We start from the raw sequence: 18,975 nt of genomic DNA, 5'->3' as shown, positions 1-18,975 counted from the left end.
CGAAGGAACAGCAACTGCAGAGGATCTCAGAGGGTAAAGATGCATTGGGTTCCTGTTCCTTTCCTCCAACCACTTTACTTGTGAAAGTGCTGAGTTTAAGAAATGGAAGCAAGAAACAATCCCAGGCAGCAGAGGTGCTGCTAGTGTGCATAGGCTGGATAGCAAATCTGTATAGTGGCTTTCAAACTCCAGCAAGAACCAGAATCACCTGGAGGGCCTGTTAAAACACTGATTGCCGTTCCCCACTCCTAGGGCTTCTAAACAGTAGAAGCTCATGATTTACCTTTCTAACAAGTTCCCAGGTGATGCTTATGCTGCAGGATCACCCTTGGAGAACTGCTGATATAACTCATGGCTACAGAAAGCAACCGCTTTCGTTTATTCTTTCATCAAATATTGTTGCCACTAAGTGACAACCACTGTTCCAAGGATTCAGTGCTGAGCAAAACAGACACACGTGGGCCCTTATGGAATAGAGAAACAAATTATTTTAAAAGTATTACAAAATAAGTCGGGCTTCCCTAGTGGCGCAGCAGTTAAGGATCCGCCTGCCAATGCAGGGGACAAGGGTTCAAGCCCCGGTCCGGGAAGTTCCCACATGCCGCGGAGCAACGAAGCCCGGGCGCCACAACTACTGCGCCTGCACTCTACAGCCCGCGAGCCACAACTACGGAAGCCCACGTGCCTAGAGCGCATGCTCCGCAACAAGAGAAGCCACCGCAATGAGAAGCCCACGCACCGCAACGAAGAGTAGCCCCCGCTCTCTGCAACTAGAGAAAGAACGCACGCAGCAAGGAAGACCCAACACAGCCAAAAATAAATAAATAAAATTAATTAATTAATTTAAAAAATAATAATAAGTCATCACTTACAATTGTGATAAGAGCATTAAAGTAAAATACAAACCACTTGAGAGTTAATAGCCAAGGGATCTAAGCTAATCTTGGGGGTTGGGATGCAGAGGCAGTCAGGAAGTGACTTTTATTTAGCTGTGGCCTGGATGACATGTTGTAGTTTGCTAGGCAAAGAGAGGGGACATAGAATCTCCTAGGCAGCATAAACTGCATGTACAAGAGAAGCCATCTCAGAAGATAAACAGGGACTTCCCTGGTGGCCCAGTGGTTAAGACTCCAGAGAGTGCCACAACTAAGAACGGGTGCAGCCAAATAAATATATAATATATTTTTTAAAGAAGATAAACAGATGAATCAGGATCCATGCCAAGTGACTTGTCCTTTCTTGGCTCAGTTTAGTGAGATGAGCAAAGGCTTTAGGATGAGACAGATTTGAAGTTGGAAACCCAGCTCTTACCGCTAGCTGAGATATATTGAGCAAGGAACTATAGAAGTCTTAATTTTCTCACTGTGTGATTGGATGAAATAACAGAAAGTCAACTCACCCTCAATAAGAGGTATGCCTTTGCCTCTCATAACTCCTATGACTGGACAACCAGAAATAAGTCAGCTTCAGGCTGGGAGTGATGGGAGCCCTGGATCCATTCCTCTAGGATTTTCTTGGCTCTGCAATCCTCCATGTATCAGCCTTGTCCTCAGGATGGCTGCCAGAGCCAGCCAGGGCCACAAAATTCCCTGTTCACATCCAGCAAGAGAGAGCACCTTTTCTCATGTCCTATCTCATGGCAGCAAGCTTTATCCTACCGGTCCTAATTGACCCAGGCCTGCCCATCCCTGAACTGGCCATGTGGAGGAAGATGGAATTGCTATAATTGACTTAAAGAATCCTCCCCTTGGGCTGATTTCAATTCCCCAGAAAAAAGTGGATTTGTTGGAGTCACCACACGTCCATCATACCTCCATTGCCAGGCTAGAGTGAAGATTAAATTTAATGTACACAAAACATCTAGCACATAAGGCATGCAATAAATCACAGTTATTATTAATTTTACTCCAGGGATTTTGTCCAAGTCAACTAAATAACATCCTGTTATTAATATTAATCTCAGGCCTGTCTATTCCAAAAAAAGATTTAAGGCTGCTGTTACTTTTTGTTGGCACTGCAGGGATGGCCCCCATCCATCTCCTCCTGCCCATTCCTATCGCTACTGCCTTGGTCTCATTCATTCAGTTATTTGTTCAACATTCAATGAGTTAGTATTAACTTTCTGCCAGACCTTTTGCAAAACCTAAGAGTTCCAAAATGAATAAGATTCAGGCAAATTGTTCACTGCCTCATGATGGAAACAGCCACCCAAAATTACAGTATAGTGTGAGAGGTGCTATAACAGAGGTGTGTACAAGCCTTCTAGCTATGGCAGGGGGAGTAGTTGGGAGGCTAAACAGAAATTGTAACATTTTAGTTGGGTCTTGCTGGATAAATAGAAGCTCACCTGACTGCTGCAGTGTCCCCAACTCCTCTTCCCACTCCAAGCTGTCTTGTACTGTGCCAAGACTCTTTCCACTGCAAGTGACAAAGTTGGGACTCTAGCGTTGGAATTCTAACTATCATATGGAAAAAAGGGACTATATTGTCTCTGGGAGAGATCCAAATGGTCTCATGGATTTTAGACATGGCTGGATTCTGGATCTGAAGTGATGTCATAGAACTCAGTTTTTCTCCATTTCTTGGTTCTGCTTCCTTGGTTGTGGCAGTCCACATGGTGGGCCCTACATACCCAGGCTTTATCTTCTCCCAGGTTGAAGCCTGATAGAGAAGAGAGTATACCTCTCCTACAAATGCTCCAGGAATATAATCCCATTGGCTTTCATTGGATTGCTCCTGAACCAATCACTGCAACCAGGGAGAATATGATGCTCTGATTGGCTGGACCTTGATCACATGCTCCATCCTCCAAGCTCCACAATAGCTCTTTCAATGGCCGAGATCTCTCTGAGCCCCACCACAATTCTGCCAGGCTGTTAGAACCTGGAGAATTCTCCCATTTTGCAGATGAAGAAACATGTTAGTTTCTCAAAAGACATAGGTGTTAACAGTAGCACTCAATATGGACTTAATGAAAGAAGGGAAAAAAGGGTGAGTGTCTGGCACCCTCTATAGGTGACGGGAGCACACTCTCTTTAACCTGTCATTCAAGGCCTTTGACAGTCTTTGAAAGTCTGTAACCAGTCTCTAGGTTGAGTCTTTACTCTGCCTCTTACTAGCTGTGTGGGCTTGAACAACTCACTTAAACTCTCTGTACCTCAGTTTCCTCATCCATCAAATGGGAACAACACCAGTACCTAACTGGCCGGGTAGGTACCTGTGTCAGTCAGGTTCTATCAAGAAACTCTAATTCAGATTTGAAGAATTGACAAAGGGGTGTTTCAAAAGGGGTTTTTGTAGGGAAACCCTACAAAGGATAATGCAATACCCCAGGTCTAGTAACAGCAGGACTACTAGTACCCCTAGGCCTAAAGGGGCTAGAGGAGGAATGGTTGCCAGAATCTAGCAAGGGAGAATCATGTGAGAGCAGCTGAAGGAAGCATGCAGCCAAGGTGATCCTGCAGGGAGGAAGCCAGTGGAATAAATACACTGACCTCACTCTCTTTCCTCCCTCTCTCTCCTGCTGGGGCTCTCCATTGCATAAATCCAACTAGAAGCCAGAGATCAAGGGAGGCTGGTGATACAGTTCATAGAGGCCAACCTCCTGGGCCCAGGGTTAGGTAGAGAAGGGGAAATGGAAGAGACCCAGCTGAGCACCATGAAGTATTTAGAACTATGTCTGGCATATTAAAAGATTTTCAATCATTTTAGTTATTAATTACTATCTCTATCCTAGTTCCAGTCCTCCTTTCAATCTCCTCTCTCTCACCTAGCTAGAATCCTCATGGCTCCTGGAAAACAGCAGCCTCTTTCATGTCTCTGAGCCTATGCTTAGGTTGTTCATCCTTTTAGAATGACATTTTCCTAATCCCTTTTCCTTCCTTTCAAAATCCTACTCATCCCAAAGACCAAACTCACATGTCTCCTACCAAGTGTCCTCCTCCTGTGGAATAAAGGGCAGTTAATAAACAGTCATTAATATGATATTGGAGAAATATTGTCTGAAGACTTAACTAGTTGTAACATCCACCAGAAATATCCAACAGGAATCATCCATGGGTACAGCATCATGGGGGACAGACGCCTAGTGTCCAGCAATATCTGCCCCTGTTCTCTTCCAAGTACAGGGGAGGATTACATGTCCCTATTCCTCGCAGTTGGGTAGGATGATGCCAACTGAGTGGAAGTGACCCATGTCACTTCTGGGCCAGAACATTTCCTTGCCTGGGCAATTCCCTTCCATTCTGCTCTCCCCTGCCATAGTAAACCCTGAGGCACCATGTTGAAATTGTGGTACCATGAAATGAGTGACTACGTGGGACAGAACCCATTCCAGACCCACAACAGACCAGCAGAGCAAGCAATAAATAAATTATGTGTTTTGAGGCACTGAGAGTTTGAGGTAGTTTGTTACTGCAGCATAACCTGGCCTTTCCTGACTGGTACACATGACCATGTGTGCAAAGATGAGCCCCCTCTGAATCATATCTGTCAGTATTCTCAGGCTTATGCCCTTGAACCTGGGCTGGTCCTGGGAATTCAATTCTGACCAATGAATTGGAGTGGAAGGGAGCATGACTTCCAAAGTTAGATCTTAGAAAGCTTATAGCTTTTGCCTAGGTTTCATGGAATATTCCCTCTGGGGCAAGTCAGCCACCATGTAAGAAGTTTAATTATGTAAGAATTCCATGCTGTGAGGAAATTCTGGCTAGCCACGTGGAAAGATGGTGGGAAGAAAGAGAGTGTTGCCTGACCAGCTTTCATCCATCACAGCTGGCCCAGTGGAGGCATCAGCCATGTGAGGGAAGAGGCCATCTTGGATGGTTGAGCCCAGTCATGACTTGGGAAGACTCCAGGCCCAGCACCTGTCTGACTACAACTGCATGAAAGACCCCAAATGAGAACCGCCCAGCTAGGCCTGGTCAATCTGCAGAACTGTGACAGATAATAAGTTGTTGTTTTAAGTCATTAGGTTTTGGGAGACAACAATACATACCCAGAACCTGCAACAATCTATAACCAGAACACTATAGTAAGGGTCTGCCCTTTAAGGGAGCCCATAAGGAGCCATCACAGCTCCTTTCTTGTAGGACTATGAAAAACCAGTTGTCCACAACCCCAATCAACCACTGGGCAATCCCTTGACAGGAGACCTGGCTAATTGTCTGTTGACTGTGTCCTTAAAAGACAGAAAGTGCCTGAGGCTCACATCATGCAAGATCAAGACCATCCAACCTCAAGACACACCCAGGCCTCCTACAGCTTCACTGAGCCCCACCCCCACCCCGGCAACCTTCAGATCAGGGACCCTCCAGCTCAAGCCCAACCCCCGCCTCCACCTTCACCGTTAGCTGTTGAAATGGATTTCTGTTGACCTGGCAAACTTTGGGAGAATGAAGCAAGGCATATGTATTATTAATAGAAAAAAATCTGCGAGGTTGCAATACCTCAATTCTGAACAGTGTGTGTAAGAGTTATTTTTACCTAAATTATTTCCCAAACAACATCTAAATTTAGGAAATCCATAAATAATTACTTTTTTAATGGCTAACGAAAATGGTGAGGATAATAAAAGATCATAAATGGTTCCAAAAATATGGTGCTGACAAAAGAGAAGATGAGCCCTGGTCTGTGGACAAATGAATACAAATTGAGTGCAAAATACCTCTCTTTTATATGCAGATTAGACCTAATGGGAAAAAATGTAAAATGAAGAAAATTAAAAGGACATCTTATGGGAATTGCCTGGTGGTCCAGTGGTTTGGACTCCAGGCTTTCACTGCCGATGGCATGGGTTTGATTGCTGGTCAGGGAACTAAGATCCCACAAGCTGTGCGGTGCTCTGGCCAAAAAAAAAAAAAAAAAAAAAAAAAATTTTAAATTTAAAAAAGAAAAGGGCAATTTATTATGAAGCAGACAACAAAGAGGAAATAAATCTAGGGCTGTAATGAAGGAAGATATAAAAAGAGAAATTAAGTGATGTAGCTACAATATAATCAAAAGTCTTTTTTTATAAATTTATTTTTTTAATTTATTTTTGGCTGCGTTAGGTCTTTGTTGCTGTGCGCGGGCTTTCGCTAAGTTGCGGTGAGCGGGGGCTACTCTTTGTTGTGGTGCTTGCGCTTCTCATAGAGGTGGCTTCTCTTGTTGTGGAGCACAGGCTCTAGGCACGCGGGCTTCAGTGGTGGGCTTCAGTAGTTGTGGCACATGGGCTGCGTAGTTGTGGCTCGCAGGCTCTAGAGTGCAGGCTCAGTAGTTGTGACGCACAGGCTTAGTTGCTCTGCAGCATGTGGGATCGTCCCAGACCAGGGCTTGAACCTGTGTCCCCTGTATTGGCAGGCGGAGTCTTAACCACTGCACCACCAGGGAAGTCCCTGTAATCAAAAATCTTATATGCAGGTGTAACCCAGGTGTCAGCTGTGTCTTTGTCCTCTGGCTCCTGTGTGCTCTGCTTTTTGCCTTACATCAACCTGGATGCAAAACCCAAAACATCTTCAAATTTCCCAAAACAATTGACTCACACCAAAGCAGTGTTTCCAATGGGGTGCGACTGGCCGTGTGTGAGAAACATCTCACCAGTTAGCATGATCCTGGCCACCGTGACAGTAATGACCATGCCCTCACCCCCAGCAGTCATTGTGGCCAGTAAAAACAGCCCATGTTTCTAATGCTGCTGGGGCAGTGCCATCCTCAACAGAGTAAACATGCACCAAAGCAACAGGGACCCATCTTTACTAAAGATTTCATAAGGATACAGAAGAGGAGGCTTACATCACACACCCCATTGCAAACAACCTAAAACCTTCATTCACACTCTGCTTTTTTCTACAATCCTTCATCAGCAAAGCTGCTACTGGCATTTTTTCTTTAGCCCATCATCTCTCATCTCTCATAGTGCCTGGCAGTCTAGTTCATTTCTCTCCCTGAGGAATTTCATTCCAAATCTCAAGTTTCTCTCCTCACTATTATACAGAGAGGAGACATTGCCCTGGATGCTACCCCATATTTGCATATGCACACTCATCATTTGCTCAGCAGAGCAAAGGGCCCTCACGTCAACAGAACTTGCCATCCTTAAAAGGTGGTTTAGCCACCAGCTCTGGTTACCTGAACACATCTTGAAATCTTACCACAAGTGTCGGATCAGCTGTGTTTGCTCTGGAACATTCTGATGAAGGAAGTTGTCTCCATCTTGTTACACTGGAAGAACATAAATGATGCAGGGGACTCCTATTTTTTTCCTGTCCCTTCTTCTGATAACCTCAATTTTGCTCAGAAGGTACCTCTCCTCCACCCTCAGTGTTTAAAGTTTGGGTGGACTGACTCCACGTCAGGGTTAAGCATGTGACCCAAGATAATATGTTTTCCATTCTTTTACTAACAAAATCAATACTGTAAAAAATAATCTTGGGGGCCTCCCTGGTGGCGCAGTGGTTGAGAGTCCGCCTGCCGATGCAGGGGATACGGGTTCGTGCCCCGGTCTGGGAGGATCCCATATGCCGCGGAGCGGCTGGGCCCGTGAGCCATGGCCGCTGGGCCTGCGCATCCGGAGCCTGTGCTCCGCAACGGGAGAGGCCACAACAGTGAGAGGCCCGCATACCGCAAAAAAAAAAAAAAAAAAAAAAATAATCTTGGGGACTTCCCTGGTGGTCCAGTGGTTAAGAATCCGCCTTCCGGGCTTCCCTGGTGGCGCAGTGGTTGAGAGTCCGCCTGCCAATGCAGGGGACACGGGCTCATGCCCCGGTCCGGGAAGATCCCATGTGCCGCGGAGCAGCTGGGCCCGTGAGCCATGGCCGCTGGGCCTGCGCGTCCGGAGCCTGTGCTCCACAACGGGAGGGGCCACAACAGTGAGAGGCCCGTGTACCGAAAAATAAAAATAAAAAAGAATCCGCCTTCCAACACAGGGCACACGGGTTAGATCCCTGGTCTGGGAACTAAGATCCCACATGCCACGGGGCAACTAAGCCCACGCGCCGCAACTAGAGAGAAGCCCACGAGCCGAAACCAAGAGCCCGCACGCACTGCAACAAAAGTTGTGTGCCACAACTAAGACCCGACGCAGCCAAAATAAATAAATAACTAAATAATAAAAAATCTTGTGCATCTACATACATAAGTGTGCCAGAGTGTCCATAGAATAAATTCACAAAAGTAGAATTGCTGGGTCAAATGGTGTTTTTGATGGACTGTGCCATATCACCCTCCAGAGGAGTTGTGTACTGCTCTAAGCTACACAGAGAGTATCTATTTCCACACAGACTGGCCAGTAGGATATATTGTCAAACTTCTGAATTTTTTTGCCAAACTGAGAGGTGCCATCACAATTTTTTTGTGAACTGTCAATTTATGTACTTTGCCCCTCTTTGCTATTGAATTGTTGGACTCTTGCCTATATTTCTAGGAGTTCTTTATGTAATTAGGAGATAAACTATTTGTGATACTGACTTGCAGGTATTTTCCCCAGATTGTCATTTCTTTTGATTTTGCTTATGGTTTTACTTTTCCAAGAAGTTTTAAATTTATTTTTTATACTTGAATTAATCAGTCCTTTATGATTTCTGGATTTTGAGCCATACTTCCCAAAGATACTCCCATGCCAATGTTTGAAGGAATTTGTCCATGCTTTCTTTCTTTCTTTTTTTTTTTTTTTTTTGCGGTATGCGGGCCTCTCACTGTTGTGGCCTCTCCCATTGCGGAGCACAGGCTCCGGACGCGCAGGCTCAGCAACCATGGCTCACGGGCCCAGCCGCTCCACAGCATGTGGGATCTTCCCGGACCGGGGCACGAACCCGTGTCCCCTGCATCGGCAGGCGGACTCTCAACTACTGCGTCACCAGGGAAGCCCGTCTTTTTTTTTTTTTTTTAATATTTATTTATTTATTTGGCTGCGCTGGGTCTTAGTTGCGGCACACAAGATCTCCATTGCTGCGTGCGGGATCTTTAGTTGCGGCAGGCGAACTCTTAGCTGCGCCATGTGGGATCTAGTTCCCTGACCAGGGATTGAACCCCCCTCCCACTTCATTGGGAACACGGAATCTTAGCCACTGGACCACCAGGGAAGCCTCTGTCCATGCTTTCTTCAAGTACTTTTATAGCTTTAAAAAGAACACCCAACAACAACAGGTAAATCTCCGATCTGCTTAAGAGTTTATTTTGGTGTACAGTGTGAGGTATGAATCCAAACCGTTGTTTGAGACAGAAGACTCCAAACCCAAACCAGGCACAGACTAAGGTGACTTAGTTCCCAGAAAGAGGCCAGGCCAGTTGCTAGGACCTGTTACACAGAATGAAAATAGTGCCCAGAACTGGCCAAGTTTAGACTCCAGGACAGCAGGAACGAACAACAGGTCCCAGCAGAATGATAGCAAGAAGCAGAATCAGATGGCAAGCCCAAGGCCCCAGGCAGCAGAGGGACAAGGAGACCAGGAGAGGGCCTGGGAAGCTGCTTCCAGCACTCCAGACGAAGCCTGCACATGCCTGACCTCTGGTAAAGTCTGTGGCTCCAGGCCTGCCAAGCCTCATGGTCAACTTTACCTTGAACCCTACTAACCTGATACATGGAGAGAAGTGGGAGAGAGTCCTTGCCCTCAAGTTCTCATTCTTAAGGGAGAGCCACAGGGAATTCGCTGGCAGTCCAGTGGTTAGGGCTCCATGGTTCCACTGCAGGGGGCCCAGGTTTAATCCCTGGTCGGGGAACTAATGTCTCACAAGCTGCCTGGCGTGGCCAAAGGAAAAAAAAATACCACAAGGGAGAGTCACAGCTATCTGCCACCAATTCTAATGAAAGATTGAAAGCAGAATAAAGGTCAAGGAACACTGAGCAATACATTCTGACTGGGGGGCTTCATGTAGGAGGTGATGGCATTTGTGCTGAGCCTTAAAGAATTAGTGAGCTCCGAACAAATAGAGTTTTTTTTTAATTGCAATAGCATATATTTTATAGATCATCTTGGGGAGAAGAGACATCTTTATGCTGTTGACTTTTCTTTCAAGAATAAGTCTGTCATTCCATGAGTTCAGTCTTGTTTTGCATCATTCAGCAGCGCTTTAAAGTTTCCTTCATATACATTTTTCATTTTTCTTTTTATAAATTTATTTATTTATTTTTATTTTTGGCTGCGTTGGTCTTCATTGCTGCGCGTGGACTTTCTCTTGTTGCAGTGAGCAGGGGCAACTTTTTGTTGCAGAGCATGGGCTCTAGGTGCGTGGGCTTCAGTAGTTGTGGCACGCAGGCTCAGTAGTTGTAGCTTGTGGGCTCTAGAGCGCAGCCACAGTAGTTGTGGCACACGGGCTTAGTTGCTCCGCAGAATGTGGGATCTTCCCGGACCAGGGCTCGAACCCGTGTCCACTGCACTGGCAGGTGATTCTTAACCACTGTGCCACCAGGGAAGCCCCAGACCTGGGTTTTCCAGATATAAAACTATATCACCTGCAAATCATTTTCATTTTACTTACCTTTATCTATTTTCTAGAGATGACGGAAAATCAAGGAGGGCATTCCTCCTGATTTCAAACCCTACGTGGGAGAAAAAGGAGAGAAATTTGCATCTACTATAGTACCTCACAGCCTTTACATATGTTCTTTCCTTTGCCACTACCTCTCCCTTTACATAAGAGATCCCCATTGAGACAGGAAGGAAGAGGGCAGGGCACAACCATTAAAAGAATGACATAGCTGTTGAGGATACGACAAAAACTTGTTAAAACCAACTAGGTCCAAGATGGCGGAAGATTTGACTTCCAGTAGACTTTGAGCCTCATTATACACACATAATAATGCATTACCATGCTAAATGACACACCCACAGGTGCCAGGACAGTTCTGAGGCTAACCATAAAAGGCCAAAAACTGGGTGGTGACCCAATTCCTGGAAATCTCCGCCTCTTCCCCAAAATAGTTGGAATAATCCTCCCACTTATTAGCCTATGAAACTACCCAGCCCATAAAAACTAACCACCCCATATTTCAGGGCTGCTGTCCCTTCTGAGATGGACTACAATTCTGTCTGTGGAATGTGTATCTCTAAATAAACTTGCTTTCACTTTACTGTGGCTCACTCTTAAATTCTTTCCTGCGTGAAGCCAAGGACCCTCACTTGGCAGCCTGTCCCAGGGACTCACCTGAGACCTGGGAAGTGACCATCCTCTTGCACCCCATTTTTTTCTTGCAGCACCATCACTCTTAAAGCCTGAGATCAAATGTTGCTTCCTCTGGGAAACTCTCCCTGACCACTTGGCCCAAGTCTGGTTGGCTTGTACTTCTCCATCATGGAGGTCACCCCAGTCCATTGTACTGTCTTGTGAGAGTATGTGATTAGCCTGGGCCTCCTGCAGACTGGAACTCTGAGAGAAAAGGGAGTGTGCTCATTTGGGGAACACTTGTTTTCAATCTGCCCGACATCCATCTCCCCCTCAGTTCCCTTTTGACGTTTTCTTCCTCTTATTAAATATGAAACCGAGCCCCCCTAAAACTGAGTTCTCCTGCTGAGTTTACGATTAATCTCTCTATCCAAAACTTTATTCCCTTTCTTGTCCCGCCCCTGTTCCCCTCAGGGTTGAGGAATATCAAAGAAAAGGGGGGATTAAAACCGAGCAGGACCCTGCAGGGCCTTCCCAGGTACAAAAGTTCCTCTGTGTCCCCCATTTCTTGCTTGTAGAAAAAAAGGCTTTAGTCTCCAAGGGCTTCCCTGAGTTCCAAAGAGCAGGTTCAGGCAATTGATGATTAGGGCAAGAGCCACAGGACTCTAGTTCCTCCTAAAGGGAAACAGATAACAATCTGATGCATACCTTTGAGTTGTTCTGCAGAAACTAAGACCCCCACCCAGGTGGAGGATGGTGACTTGATGCTGCTTCGCAGCAGACCCCAGGCTGATTGGAACCAGAAGATTGAGATTCCTGAAACATCACCCTGTTACCTCACCACCAACCAATCAGAAGAAGGTCCACAAGCTGATCAAGCATCCTATGACCCTCTCCACTAACACTGTCTTTTAAAATTCTTGCCTGAAATCCATCGGGGAATTCAGGTCTTTTGAACATGAGCTGCCCCTTCTCCTTGCTCGGCACCCTGCAAATAAACCCTTAATTTGCTGCAAACACCAACTGTCAGAATTTGGCTTTCTCTGTCGTGGATACATGAGCCCTTGCTCAGTAACAAATACAATTAGCAGGGATTAAAATCAAAGATTTTCTCCCCTCTAGCAAAGGGGAACGTGTGAACTCCATTACTCATGTAGTCAACACTTGTTGGATGTGAGAGGATTGACATTGAATAAGAAAGCCTCAGTGTAATGAAGGAAGGAAATTATTCAGTGATCCCTTAATCCTGGGTGACCAAGAAAGTTAGTTTAGCATACAGCCAAAACTAGGTCAGATGGAGCCCTCCTCCTAGGAATTTGAATACTGAGACAAAGAGATCGAAATGATTAGACTGTGATTCCAGATGCAGTGCCTGCTCCATGTGACTATTTCCCCTTCCTGGCCTCTGGAACTGCCCATCTCCAAGCCTCCTGTTGACTCCATGAGCAGTCCATTTCCTTCCAAGAAATTCACTTTTGCTTAAGTTGGCCACAGGTGATGTCAGGGTAGGCTATGCTGCTGTAACAGACAATCTAAATTCTCAGTAGCTTATCACAGTAGAAGGTTATTTCTTGTTCATGTCACAGTCACAGTGGCTTGGCAGGAGGGCTTCGCTCCACACAGTCATTTGGGGTCCCACACCTCTTCCATCTTGGGACTCAACCCACCTTTAGGGCCCTGGAGTCCTTCATCTGATCCTCTGCATCTGCTGGCAAAAAGAAAAAGACAGAGTGTGGAGGATTCCACTGGAGTTGCTTTAGGAAAAAGACCTGGGAGTGTCATATATCACTTCTGCCCCAAAATCCTTTGGCCAGAACTTAGCCATACAGCCCCACCCAAATGCAAGAGAAACTAAGAAATGTAGTCCAGCTGTGTGCCAGAATGAACAAAGAAACAGTGTTTGCCATCATTGCTTACTACCAACCAAATTGTATCTTGACTGATATACTCGCCATTGTATTTTTAGCTTCTAGCCCCATACCTGACACAGAGTGTGCACGCAATAAGTATTTATTGGGATTTCCCTGATGATGCAGTGGTTAAGAATCCGCCTGCCAATGCAGGGGACACGGGTTCGAGCCCTGGTCCGGGAAGATCCCACATGCCACGGAGCAACTGAACCCGTGCACCACAACTACTGAGCCCGCACACCTAGAGCCCGTGCTCTGTGGCAAGAGGAGCCGCCGCAATGAGAAGCCGCGCACCACAATGAAGAGTAGCCCCCGCTCGCCGCAACTAAAGGAAGCCCACGTGCAGCAACAAAGACCCAACGCAGACAAAAATAAATAAATAAATAAATTCTATAAAAAAGTATTTATTGAATGAAGAAACAAATGAATGACATTTTATACTGTTTAGTGTTCACAATAACCCCGATGAGGCTCAGAACAGTTAAGTAACTTGCTGAAGGTCACCCAGATAGTAAGTGGCCAAGCTAGGATTCAAAGCCAGTGTATCTTCCATCGTCCCACGCTGCCACCCCAAAGTTCCATCTGTGCGCAGAGCCCTAAGCTGTGTAGAAAAATGAAATCAATAAGAACCAGCCCCTGGCCTGGAGGAGTTCACATAAAAAGAGAAAAGTTGAAAAGCAGCCCAAGTTTGCCAAGATTTAAAGACCAGCTAAGGACAACAGATGAGATGGCACATAATTTAGTGCCAAATGCACTGCACAGACAAATGTGGAGAGCAGAGAGATGCACTTTGGGCTGGAACCAATGGTCTGGGAAATCCTCAGGGACAAGGCAAAGCTGAAACATCAAGACAAGCTATATGCACCCAAATTCTCCCAGGGAAACTTTGGAATCAGGTTCTGGTCATCAGTGCATTGCAATGGATCTGACAACAGGCAATGTGGGCCTTAAGTCTCAGCCTAGCTGCCTAGAGGCCACACTGTTCTTCATGAGCTGAAATTCTCAAGACATTTTTACTTTGTATGAAAGAAAGCAATTCAAACTGGCTTTAAGAAAACAGTGATATATTCTGATTCACATATATCCTTTTATAATTCTTTTTTTTCTTTTAATTTATTTATTTTTTGGCTGCATTTTGGGCCTTCGTTGCTGCACATGGGCTTTCTCTAGTTGCAGCGAGCAGGGACTACTCTTTGTTGCGGTGTGTGGGCTTCTCTTATTGCGGAGCACGGGCTCTAGGCACGGGCTTCGGTAGTTGTGGCACACGGGCTCAGTAGTTGTGGCTCGCGGGCTCTAGAGCACAGGCTCAGTGGTTGTGGTGCACGGGTTCAGTTGCTCCGTGGCATGTGGGATCTTCCCGGACCAGGGCTCGAACCCATGTCCCCTGCATTGGCAGGCGGATTCTTAACCACTGCACCATCAGGGAAACCCCACATATATTCTTAAAAGTTTCTGTGTAGGTGGTCTTCAGGCATAGCCTGATCCAGGATCTCCTACCATGTCCTTGGTCTCTACCTCTTTCGTTTTGCTTTGCTCTTGGACAGGCTCTCCCCTAGTGGTGGGCCTTTGTTCCTCCATACTATCATCCTCTCAGGAATAATTCTAAAGGAAAGAAAGGTTTTCTTCTTGAATTGCTCTGGGAAGAGTCCTAGGGCTTATTCTAGGTTGGCTTGGCTTGGGCCATCACTTTTGAGCTGGATGGAGTCAGATTTGAAGTTCTGGATAGTACACATTCTCCAAACACCAACCATATCTGTACTCTGTCAACCCTCTATTTTCAGGCCTTGATGACTTCAGCTGAAGAAAGATGCAGAAGGAAGGGATTAGCAAAGGGATTTCCCCTTGCATAAAGGAAGACCTCAGCCTGGCACTTTCCTCTGGAGCAGTCACGAACCTGCCCAACATATCATGACACACCTGTAGAAGCCCTCTAGTAGACAAGTCTGACAATAGTTGGTGGACTACCTCCACCCTTCAGCCTGCTTGAAGAACCAAGATTTTCCACTCAGTACCCCTCAGCAGAATTTACTTACCTATGTGACTCACTGTGAAACATAGAGCCTGGCATGGGATCACCAGGACAGAACTGCTGGCTGCATCTGGGCTGAGCATGATGGAGGGTGGCTAGGAATACTGTTGCATCCACATGGCCCAGAATCCAAGACACTGTCACTCTCTGGGCACCAGTCATGACAATAAAGAGAAACCCGTTTGTGCTAACTTAAATAAAGTTATAGTACATACATTAGGAATGGTTTCAGCAGCAAGAAACAAAGACATAAAAATGAGGACTTATTTTTCTTGCTTAATAGTAAATAAGTGATGCTGTGTAAACTCAGCTGCTCAACGGGTCAGTGGCATCTCTGATTCTCTTAGCTTTGCCTTCATGGTGGCAAGATGGCTGCTGCAGCTCCAGGCATTGTGTTCACATTCTAAGTAGGAAGCAGAGGGAAAGAGATAGTGACAGCCACACCTGGCCTCTTTTCTTGGATAAAGTAAAAGCCTTCCCGTAAACCTTGAGCAGTCTTCTGCTCCCATCTTATTGACCAGAACTGAGAAATACAGCTTCCCTAAGCTGCAAGAGAGGCTGGGAAAGAAAATCTTTAGCTTTTCCAGGCTGTACAGTGGCAACAGCAAGAGAGAAGGAGGTAAGGAATGCCAGATAGTGTCAACCACAGGGAAGTTTATTGAAAATATGGCAGGACAATAATTTGGGGATATTAACCTATGTTTTTTTAAATTTCCTGATATTTTCTTTTTTCTTTCCTGCTGTCAAGCCAAAACCTGGGCTTGTCACCTCAAGAGAGGAATGTGAGTGGGTAAAAAGCCATGATTCTGGCTTTTGTGTCCCAATAGCTTAAGTCGTAATTGGAGAAACATAGAGGCTTGCCAACTTCGGATCAGAAATATTCCCCTGAGGTATGGGACAAAAGAGAGAGGCAGAGGAGAGGTAATGAAAGAAAGAGAGTTTGGGAAGTCTCTGAGGGTGAGGCCCTGAACTCAACTTCTTGTGGGGAAAGGAACAAGACCCCAGAAAGAAGTTTGAGAAGCCCAAGGGCAGATGGAAAGAATGCGGGCATGGGAACAGCAGAACGATCCCTGAGCCTTGAGGATGGTCCAGAAGAGGCCAAAGGAGCTGCAGAGACAGAAACGAGGGGGACTGTACAAGCTAAAAGTCAATGGCAGACGGCTGAGGGCTCATGTTTTGTCCTGCATGGACAGAGGACTTTAGGACAGACATCGCCCACCATAGCTGGGCATTTCAAAAGCCACCCAGGAATTAGACACATTCACACAGTGAGGTGGCAGTGTCATCCTGGCTTGCGATATAAATTAAGCTAAGCTGTGGAAAACGCAAAGAAAGATCTTCATGTACCCTTGAGTACCTGGACTGAGGCCACGGTCTGTGGTTGCCTCCCCCAGCATCCATTCTCCCCTTGCTCCTTAGGAATAAACCCTTGTTTTTAGCTGGGCACATTTCCCAGACTCCCTTGCAGGAAGGTTTGATCATGTGACTAAGCCATAGCCAATAAGATGTAAGCAAAACTGCTCCATGAGACTTGCATGAAGTTGCCTTAAAAAGGAAGGACCCACTCTTTGTCCCTTCTTCCTTGATGCTGCCTGGAATAAGGCAACTCCAGCAGCCATCTTGGTCCAAGAGGTGACCTTGAAAATAAAAGGTGGGAGAGAAAGTGGAGCCTGAATCTCTGTGACATGGCCATACCATCTTGGACTGCCCGCCTCCAGACTTATTTGACATGCATGGGAAATGAACTATATTAGTCTGCTCGGGCTGCCATAACAAAGTGCCATAGGCTGGGTGGCTTAAACAACAAAATGTATTTTCTTACAGTTCTGGAGGCTAGAAATCCAAAATTGTTGATAGGCTTCTCTCATTGGCTTATAAATGGCTGCCTTCTCCCTGTTTTTACATGGTCTTCCCTCTGGGTGTCCCTGTGTCCTAATCTCCTCTTCTTATAAGGACACCAGTCATTGGATTAGTGCCCACTCTAATGACCTCATTTTACCTTAATTATCTCTTTAAAGACACCATCTCCAAATTCAGTTGTAATAGGGAAGAACAAATCTGACTCTGTATTAGATCTGTTTCTTTTACTTTAACCTTTGTGTTCTATTGCCTTTGCTTCCAATTAAGAATGTTGCCTAGGGGCTTCCCTGGTGGTGCAGTGGTTAAGAATCCGCCTGCCAATGCAGGGGACACGGGTTCGAGCCCTGGTCCGGGAAGATCCCACATGCCACGGAGCAACAAAGCCCACGTGCCACAACTACTGAGCTTGCGCTCTAGAGCCCGCAAGCCACAACTACTGAAGCCCGTGTGCCACAACTACTGAAGCCTGCGCACCTAGAGCCTGTGCTCCGCAACAAAAAGAAGACACCGTAATGAGAAGCACTCACGCCGCAACGAAGAGTAGCCGCTGCTTGCCACAACTAGAGAAAGCCAGCGTACAGCAGCAGAAGACCCAACGCAGCCAATGAATAAATAAATAAATTAATTAACTAAATCTATTTTTTAAAAAAATGTTGCCTATATCCTGAAATATACAGGGTAACCCATTCTCAAGGCTCTGACCTTTAAGAGTATAACACTTTTCCATTTATACAGAGATAAAAAGTTGCTGAACAGAGAATAACATTTGACTCATTGGAGGTTTACAGGAACATTGTGACCTGACCTATGTGGACAGCTGCAAGAACAAAGGATTCCGACACCAAGAAGTTTGCAACAACTAACCCCTCCCCTTCCTTGCTTTTAAAAATGCTTTGCTGAAAGCCTTCAGGAAATTCGGGTTTTGGAGGCTGAGCCACCCATTCTCCTTGCATGGCCCTGCAATAAACCTTTCTCTGCGCCAAACTCTGACTTTTCAATCTATTTAGCATCACTGTGCCTCGGGCACAGTAACATTCTAAGGTACTGGGGTTAGGACTTGAACATATCAGTTGGGGGAGGGGGACAACACTACAGAACAGGTACTTGCTTGCAAGGGCCAGGCCCACGTTGCTGTGCAGCTCTGGATAATTAGCCCCCCAGACCTTTCTGAGCCTCAGTTTCTTCTATTGTGAAGCAAGGGGGTTAACATGCTGATGGCTGCTGTTGTGCATTTTGCTTCTCAAGCTCACTCTGGGGCTGCTTTTCAGCTAAATTTAGGGCCAATCTGTCCCCGCCGTGGGCTTGTGGAGCTGGAAAAGGGTGTGGGTGGACTTGTGAAGTGATGGCTGCCAGCCTGCAGCCTCCCTGCCCCTCAGCCTCACTTGTGGTCTCCCTCCCTCGCATGCAGTGAGGCTCGGGACTGGCTCAGGCCCTCCACTGACCATTGACTATCCTCCCAGGATGCACTTAGAGGAGTTATGGACAAGGTCTTTTCCTGAAGCTGGCATCTGCACCCAGCCTACTCAGGGCCTCGGAGAAGAAGTGAGAGTTACATTTGATAAGTCAGTGCTAAGTGCTTTTCATGGTTAGCTCATTTTACAGATGGCAAAACTGAGGCAAATTCCAACACTTACACCTGGGTCTTGAATTCCAACCCTCCTACCCTCTTGCGAACCTCTCTCTTCTATATTTTCAACCACTTTCTCTCAACTGGAATCCATCCCATTAATTTTTTTAGATATTCATTTATTTATTTATTTGGCTGCATTGGGTCTTAGTTGCGGCGCATGCAGGCTTACTTGCCCTACGGCATGTGGGATCTTATTTCCCTGACCAGGGATCAAACCCACGTCCCCTGCATTGGAAGGTGGATTCTTAACCACTGGACCACCAGGGAAGTCCCCCATTAACTTTTTTTTTTTTTTTTTTGCGGTACGCAGGCCTCTTACTGCTGTGGCCTCTCCCTTTGCGGAGCACAGGCTCCGGACGCGCAGGCTCAGCAGCCATGGCTCACGGGCCCAGCCGCTCCGTGGCACGTGGGATCCTCCCGGACCGGGGTATGAACCCGTGTCCCCTGCATCAGCAGGCGGACTCTCA

The sequence above is a fragment of the Mesoplodon mirus genome, assembly GCF_964341445.2.
Source record: "Mesoplodon mirus genome assembly, chromosome: 15".
In the NCBI taxonomy this organism is placed as follows: Eukaryota; Metazoa; Chordata; class Mammalia; order Artiodactyla; family Ziphiidae; genus Mesoplodon; species Mesoplodon mirus.
This window is presented reverse-complemented; position numbering follows the sequence as displayed.